The following is an 8,566-nucleotide window of genomic DNA, read 5'->3' on the forward strand; positions in this document are numbered from 1 at the left end:
TGGGAGTGTGCTGATGGATCAGCCATGGGAGCTGATGAAGCAATGGCTGGCCTGCCTCTGCCCGAAGTAAACAGACACTTGACTCCTGTTCCCTGATTAAAGCTGCAGGAGGCAGTAGTCTGCAAACTTATCAGTTACTTTATGTTCCCAGCCTCATCCTCCCCTCTGGTTGTGAATTACTTGGCTGATGTGTTAATGCTTCTTTGTAAACCTTCAAACTGTGACCTGTCCCTTTGTGTGAAACCTGGTGTTGCAGCCTATGTGCAGGGAATGTATTTAAGCTTGCCCCTTATAATGTTCCGGGTCCTGGAGTGTCTATGCTTCAGGAACCCCCATGATCCAACTTTTGGCTATCCCTTTTGTATATAAGTTTTATCATTGCACTGAATCTGAAGTGTAGCCTGTAAACCCTGTAACTGTGAGTGTGGTTTATGAGTTCTGTGTAAAAATTGAGAAAAAAAAACAAAACATACCCAAAATCCAAAACAATGAGAACAACAACAAAAACACCCAAACCAAGAGAAGCATGCTAGGGGAGTGGTGGTTGGTATCAGAATTGGGAACACTAATAGAGGGTGTTAGTGTGCCTGACCTCTGCCTAATAGGAAATCAACCATAAGCTATTGATCTTGATTCCTTTTCCCACTTGTGAGGTGTGAGATCAGATACCACCTCTGTCATATTTTCATAAATACACTCCCAAAAAATAAGACAGAAAATAAAAGCTAAATGAAAAATTAAAGAAACACAATGTACTAGTATCCAGAATACCTAACATCGTCCAATAACTAAATTATTTACATAAGAACATGAAAGTAGGCAAAAGTGTTGGAGTAGCTTCACAAAGATGTGTGAATGATCCAAGAACACTTTTTAGGAAGTGCTCAAACTCATTAATTAACAAGGAAATGCAATTTTACGCCACAGTGAATTGCTGATACACACTCATCAGAATGCTAAACATTAAATTGCATATGGACATGTTGGTGAGAACATGGAACTTTGGTATTTTGGTACTCTGCAGCGGGAAAGTAAAAAGATGCCATCAGAGATTAAACCCTCTGGCAGTTTCCTCTTCTACCGTTTGACCCAACAAATCTATCTACCATCTACCATTTATGTGAAAATGGAAATAGCTGCTTTATTTATAATAGTCAAATACAGGAACTGATTCCAAGGTTCATCAACATGGGAAAGGCTAATCCAATACTAGGGTATTGATACAATGGGACACAACAATAGTGGAAACAATGAAAAAATGGATACACTGAACAGAATTTATCCTATAATATGACACGAATTAAAGGTAACTTTGAACAAAAGACTTTGACAATATGATTCAACTTAAATGACATTCTAGAACAGACAAGACTAAAACTCACCAGCAGATTCTGGGAGTTGGGAATATGGCGCACCTCAAAGGGCCATGAGGGGACATTCTCAGCAAGTTGATATTCCTTATACCTTGCTGGATGGGTGTTAAACAGATGTACACATTTCTTACATCTCATCACATGGTTCCACTAAGATTTACCACAATATTTGCAGTCATCTTCTTATGCATGTGAAAGAGAGAGCTTGAATAAAGGAGGCACATGATGCCTGAATGTATTCGAACTGCAGTGTTGGTGAAGAGTTGAAAGTTTCATGGACTGCCAGAAGACCAAACGAATCCACCTTGGACTAAGTACAGCCAGAGTGCTCCTTAAAAGTGAGAATGGGGAGACTTCATCTCATGTACTTTGGGCATGTTACCAGGAGAGCCCAACCCAAACTCACTGCCAAAAAATTGATTGCCGATGGCCACCCTGTGGGTCAGGGTAGAACTGCTCCATGCTCTGGTGAGTTTCTGAAACTGTAACTCTTTCCGAGAGTAGAAAGACCTGTTTGGGATTTTTTTCCCCAGAAGAGCAGATGGTGGTTCTTGAACTGCCAGCCTTGTAGTTTGAAGACCAAGGCATAACCACGATGACACCTTTGATGAGGTGGGTTGACATGGTGGCTACAATAACAGACTCAAATGTAGTGACAATTGGGAGGATGGCACAGGACTAGGCCATGTTTTGTTCTGTTGTACCTGGGGTCACACTATAGGTCATGACACTATAGAGGACAGCAGCAGCAACCGTGTAGATGTAGCCCCAAACATTGATACAACATTGCCGTCTAGTTTGTGATATATGTTCTTATGTGGGTAAAGTGGGCTGATGTCTGTCTGCATGCTGCATCGAAATGAATTGCAATTTAAAATTAATTCATGATGAATGGAGGAATTGACGGAGGATGGATGCAATATGGAAAAATAGTCCCTGTAAACTCACTTGTGTATATGGACACATCTATCTCCTCCCTAAGTCTGTATGAGACCTTAAATGCTGAGTCCCAGGAAGTCCAACATTTGCAGAGAACCCCCACATGAATTAAGCCTCCACTGACTACCTTCTGGCCACTCCCTGGGAATGTGAACAGTGTTCCCTCATACAGAGTACCATATATACTCCAGTATAAGCCAACTTTTCCAGCACAGTTTTAATGCAGTTTTTGTGGTAAAATTAGGTGCCTCGGCTGATAGTTGGGTCGGCTTATACTCGTGTATATAGGAACATTATCAAGTGGATTACCACACCCCTACCACACATAGCTAGCCCAAGGAGGGTTAGTCCACGTTATGAGCTAGTGTGGGTTTTTCCTTTGATAGAAATTACCCTTCTAGGGCCACATAATCAGGAGTCATGCCCAGCCTGCCTTGGTCACAAGGCCTGCCGTGCACCAGTCCTGTAAACTTCTGTCGAATGTCCTTGTCCCAGTCATGGTCCTGGTCCGCTCCTGGAGTCCCTCCCATAACTTTGCTGTATTAGTCTGAGAACAAGCTTGCTTTTGTGACAAGTTCTTTTGTGCTTTCATGTCCTTTTAATCCTCTGAATCTTTGGAAACCAATATTGTTGCCGGTTCCAAGAGGTCTGAGAAGCCTGTCACTGTGTCAGCCGAAGACAGAGACCAGGGTGATTCCAGAAATTCCGTTAATTCTTGCAAGCGACTACAGAATAACAGCCCAGTTTCCTCCCTGAGCTGCTTCAAAATCCAGTGAAATCAAGAAAGATGACTTTCCATAGACAAGGTAGCAGAGCAGGTGTTTCCAATGGTCACAGGCAGCGACTACTTGGACTTTGCGATGTCGCAGAAAGAGAGGACCAGGTTTTCACAATGATCACAGGACAGTTGATCTTCTAAAGCAGCTGTTGCGATGATTATTAGGAAATTATCTATACCTACCGTTTCCAGGGGCCATTAGACCACGATCTCCTGACGTTTCGTGCCTCTTGTCTTTCTAAATTGGGGTGGTGCTTCCATGTCTGCCTTTACCAGAGTAAAGTCAGGCTCTCAGTCTGCACTTGAGGTGATTTCTGACTCATAAACCCTTTACATATGGATAGTGTTGTGTTTGTGGATAAACAAGAAAAAATTAACCACAACTTATGAGTTACTGGTGGTCTCCCATTAAATATTAATATCCTGTTAGTCATTACTCATATGTAAGCTTGTATCTGTCTTTTCTTTCTCAGAAGCAATATTCCCATTGGCCTGCTCTCTTTGCTATCCATTGATATGTGTTGGTCTTTATCACTTTACTTAATCTGATCTTTTTACATTTGTTGCCATATCTCCAGCTGTCTTCTTTAATTTTTTTTCATCCAGCGGCTTTTCTTACTGTTATCTCTGTGTTTTGTGCTGTGTACACCATTTACTGTCTGCTTTCTCTGCAATTCTGAGTCCTGTGCTCTGAGTCTGTTTGGTGAGAACAAGTGAACCACTTCAACAAAAAAACAGAAGGAAAAAAAAGCCACCCACAGGTCGGCGACTGCAGATGGTATCAGTGGATTTTAGTGGTGTGTTTGGTATATGGAAAAGAAAGGATATTGTGCAACGTGTGTTAGGCTAGGGTTAGGTCAGGCCTGATTTCTCTCTCTAACACCCAGAATATCATGTTCTGATTTACATTTGCAATGAATGCCGATGATCTGTTTGGAAACAGATGTTTAAATTATTTATCTTCTGTGTGATTTTAGGGTATAAAGGAGACCCCCGGATCTCAAAGGTAATTTAAGAAGAACATTTATTAAGGCTTAATTAGTGCAAAGACATGACAAGGACACATCATCTGGATGAGAAAGATCATTAGCGTGAGGTCATGATAGCACCCAAAGTTTGCTGGGATTTGGAGTCTTCAAAGGGACATGGAGGGTAAAGGAAGCTCTCAAAGAAGCATATTTGGTGGCAGATGACTACGTCATAGTTACAGGTGGGACTACAGAAGTGGAAATGGAACCATAATAGGGACATACGAAGAGCTCATAAGATTGGTCCAGGACCTTGTCACCAAGGTAGTCAGGACATGACTCATAACTTTCCTGCCTCATTAAGGTGAGTTCCATTTAGATTACACTCTAAGGAAGATGCCTCCTCCGTGGACTGGCTAAGGGGATAGAGATCATCCAGTTTCCAAAGTACTCTGCCTGAGAACAAGATTGTTCCCATCCCTGGTTAATGGTCAGCAGGAATCCGATGGAGGTTTAATCTAGGCAGGAACTCTGCAAATGGACTTGGGGCTCTCACTGCTATCCACAGCCTTCTGCAAACCTGGTGCTCAGAATTTAAGCTCTAACATAGGTTCAGTGTGACCAGTTGTTAGTATTCCTCTGTGTGTGAGATGTAGATATAATAGAATTATTGACACCTAAAATTAGTAGTAAATTCTCAGTGTCTAGGTGACAATTGCATGGATATTTATTTTTATTTTCTGGTCTGTTAGCAAGTGGTTGTCAGTTATCATTCAGTTGATTCCAGTTCGTGGCTACCTTAGGTGTTAGAGAGTAGAACTGCTCTATGGTAGTTTCTTGGCTATCTGGATTGGTTCAACCACAACATTTAGATTAGCAGTTGAGGGCCAATAGCTTGCACCCCCTTCTGTAAGTGCCCAACCAAACCACTTCCATCCAGTGCACTCTGACTCACAATGACCCTTTGCAGGGTTTCCCAGGCTGTAGATTCTTACAGGAGCACCTCGCCTTATATTTCTCCCTCAGCCTCTCTGCACAAGGCACTACTAATTGATGGAATTGCACTTTTCAGTATCATCCTTGATGGTCTCTAAGATGAAGCTACTTCAATTCCATTTTAGAAAAAGTAAATAAAGTTGTGATGAAAGGAGAAATGTAGGAGTAAAACAATAGGATTGAGTGTACTAGTGCATTTGTCAAACTTTCAATTAGTCTCCCTTAGAATTAATTATTGCATTTCTCTCTCTCTCTTTCCCCCCTCTTTCTTTTTTTGTTTATCACTTTATTGGGGCTCATACAACTCATCATAATCCATCCATCCATTGCGTCAAGCACACTTGTACATTTGTTGCCCTCATCATTCTCAAAATATTTGCTTTCTATTTAAGCCCTTGGTATCAGCTCCTTCTTCTTTCCCCTCCCTCCCCACTCCACCTCCCTCATGAACCCTTAATAATTTATAAATTATTATTTTGTCATATCTTACACTGTCCGACGTCTCCCTTCACCCACTTTTCTGTTGTTCATCCCCTAGGGAGGAGGTTATATGTAGATCCCTGTAATCGGTTTCCCCTTTCCAACCCACCCTCCTCTCTCACTTTCATCACTTTTTCTCCCATTCCTTTGTCAGCTTTTTAACTGGAAATTTTAATTTGGTCTGCTATATATATATTTATATTTTTCCCCAACACTTGTCTGTCAGTTTGTCATACTGTGGTGGCTGTGTGTTGCTGTGATTCCGAAAGCTATGGGGATGGTATTTCAAATACCAGCAGAGCCCCCCAAAGTGAATAGGATAGACTGTACACTTCAGAGCAATTAGACCCTTAAGACCCCCATGGATAACACCTAACCGGTGTCAGCTACTGAAAACCTAGTGAACAAAAGCAGAACCTTGTGGAAGACAGTGCCTGAAGATGACCGTCGCAAGACAAAGGCACTCAAAATGTGCCTAGGGAGGTGCTGCCTTCTCAAAGTAGAGTGGATGGAGCAGAGCCTGTGGGAGTAAGCCACACACTTGGGACTAGTCTGGTAGAAATAAAAGGAATGATTCCCTCTCCACCCAAATTTTCTCCGAGTAGAACAACTCCATGGGGTTTTCAAGCTATGATCTTTCTGAATAGTTCTCCATTCTAGTCCCAAGTACCTCTGTGTAGGTTTGAACCACCAACCTTTTGCCTAGTAGTTGAGTGCTTCACCATTTGAACTATCCCGGGACTCATTCTAAACATTCATTTGACCATTATTACCCAGATATAGTATTAGAGTTTTTCCATGTTCTCTTCCAAGGAGCATTCTGACATATTGTACTTTTTCTAAGACAGATATGTTTGTTCTTCTAACAGTCTATGTCAAATCCAAATTTCTTCACCAACACCATAATAGAAATGTATCCATTTTCTTTCTTTATTTAAAAATCACTTTATTGGGGGCTCATATAATCTTATCCATACGTACATCCATTGTGTCAAGCACATTTGTGCATTTGTTGCCATCATCATTCTCAAAACATTTGGTCTCTACTTGAGCTCCTCATTTTTCTTCTCCCTCCATGCCCCCCTTCAAGAACCCTTGATAATTTATAAACTATTATTATTGTCATTTCTTACACTGTCCAATGTCTCCCTTCACCCACTTTTCTGTTGTCCATCCACCAGGAGGGGGTTATATGTAGATCCTTGTAATGAGTTCCCTCTTTCTACCCCACTCTCCCTCCACCCTCCCAGTATCGCCACTCTCAGCACTAGTCCTGAAGGGATCATCTGTTCTGGATTCCCTGTTTCCAGTTCTTATCTGTACCAGTGTACATCCTCTGGTCTAGCCATATTTGTAAGGTAGCATTGAGATCATGATAGTGGGGGGCGGGGGAGGAAGCATTAAAGAACTAGAGGAAAGTTGTATGCTTCATTGTTTGTTGCTATGCTGCACCCTGACTGGCTCGTCTCCTCCCTGCGACCCTTCTGTAAGGGGATGTCCAGTTGCCTCAATTTTCTTTAGTGGTCCTTACTCCTTGACTGTGGCTGCCATGAGCATCTTGTCTGGCTCTAAGAGCTTACCATGATGTTGTTTATTGGTCAAGTTGTGTGAAATGATACTACACCTGAAATCTTCGGTCAGATGACTCCGTAGATGGCTGTGACTCATCTTCTACAGATTCAAAACAAGTACAGATTACACATGCTTTTTCCTTTCTTTCCAGGTTTCTCAGAGTCTGAGGAAAATATTAAACCTCTAACCAGCAGCCCATGGACTTGGCATTTGGGATTGTCTTTCTCCTCCAGACTGGTGCTGGGCTTCTGGGAAATGCCTCACTTTTAGGTCTTCACTTACACTTGTTACTTTCTCAACACAACCTCAAGCCTACCAACCTGATTCTCAGTCACCTGTGTTTAGCTAACTCCTTGGTGCTTCTTTCTAAGGGAGTCCCTCAGGCCATGGCAGCTCTGGGGTTGAAAGAGCCCCTGGATGATGTGGGCTGCAAACTCCTCTTCTACCTTCACCAGTTGGCCTGCAGGACCTCCCTCTGTACCACCTGCCTCCTGAGTGGCTTCCAGGCCATCATGATCAACCTCTTTGCAACCAAGTGGACAGAGCTCAAAAGAAGAGCCTCAGAGCATATTGTCTCTTCTTGTTATTCCTGCTGGTTCCTCAATTTTCTGATCCATGTGGTGACTCCTCTTTTGGTCACTGGACCAAATCCTAGCAGAAATACCACCATCACAAATCTCTTTGATTACTGTTCTGCTGCAGTTAAGCCATCAGTTGTTGTACTGCTGTACGCTCTCCTGCTTGCTTCCATGGATTTCATGTTTCTGGGACTCATGGTCTGGTCCAGTGGGTCCATGGTGTTCTTTCTGCACAGGCATCAGCAGCGAGTCCAGCACATATATGAGTCACCTCTCTCCGAAAGCCTCCCTCGAGACCAGAGCCGCCACACAACCCTGGCGCTGGTAAGCCTATTCGTCTCCTTTTACTCTCTCTCTTCCATCTTGGCAGTTTACATGGTGCTCGCCGATGTTAAAAATGGGAGGCTGTTCAAAATCACCACCTTCGTGGCAGCGTGTTTTCCCACCTGCAGCTCCTTTGTGCTGCTCAGCCGAGATGCTCAGATCTACAGGCTCATCTTTGCTGTGCGGAGGAGTAAAATCAGCTCCCCTCAACAGGAGTTGGATTAATATCTTCTCATAATGGCTGCTTATGAACTTATTTATTCTTATGTCCTTTATGATCTTAATGTATCCTGTGTATCAAGACTTTATAACCCAGTACACAGTTGCATGTGAGAGATGAATAACAGTCGTATAGACATTTTGGAGTTATCCATTCAGACAAAGATTTAAAAACAATTACTTCACCAAATTTTGCTGTAATTTTTGCTGTGCAACATCGAGTGGATTCTGTATCAGAGGGATGCTGTAGAGTACAGAAGAGCAGCCCCACAGGGTTCTCTAGTCTGCTGGCTGGACAGAGACGGATCACGAGGTTTCTTTACTTCCACAAGCTCAAGG

At 42.6% G+C, this 8,566-nt stretch overlaps 1 pseudogene; it reads left to right on the top strand.

The window, feature by feature from the left end:
• Nucleotides 1–980: 980 nt before the first annotated feature.
• LOC142432511 (vomeronasal type-1 receptor 4-like) lies at nt 981–8,233 on the top strand (annotated as a pseudogene).
• Nucleotides 8,234–8,566: the final 333 nt, after the last annotated feature.

This window comes from Tenrec ecaudatus, chromosome 18, assembly GCF_050624435.1.
Source record: "Tenrec ecaudatus isolate mTenEca1 chromosome 18, mTenEca1.hap1, whole genome shotgun sequence".
NCBI classification, from domain to species: Eukaryota; Metazoa; Chordata; class Mammalia; order Afrosoricida; family Tenrecidae; genus Tenrec; species Tenrec ecaudatus.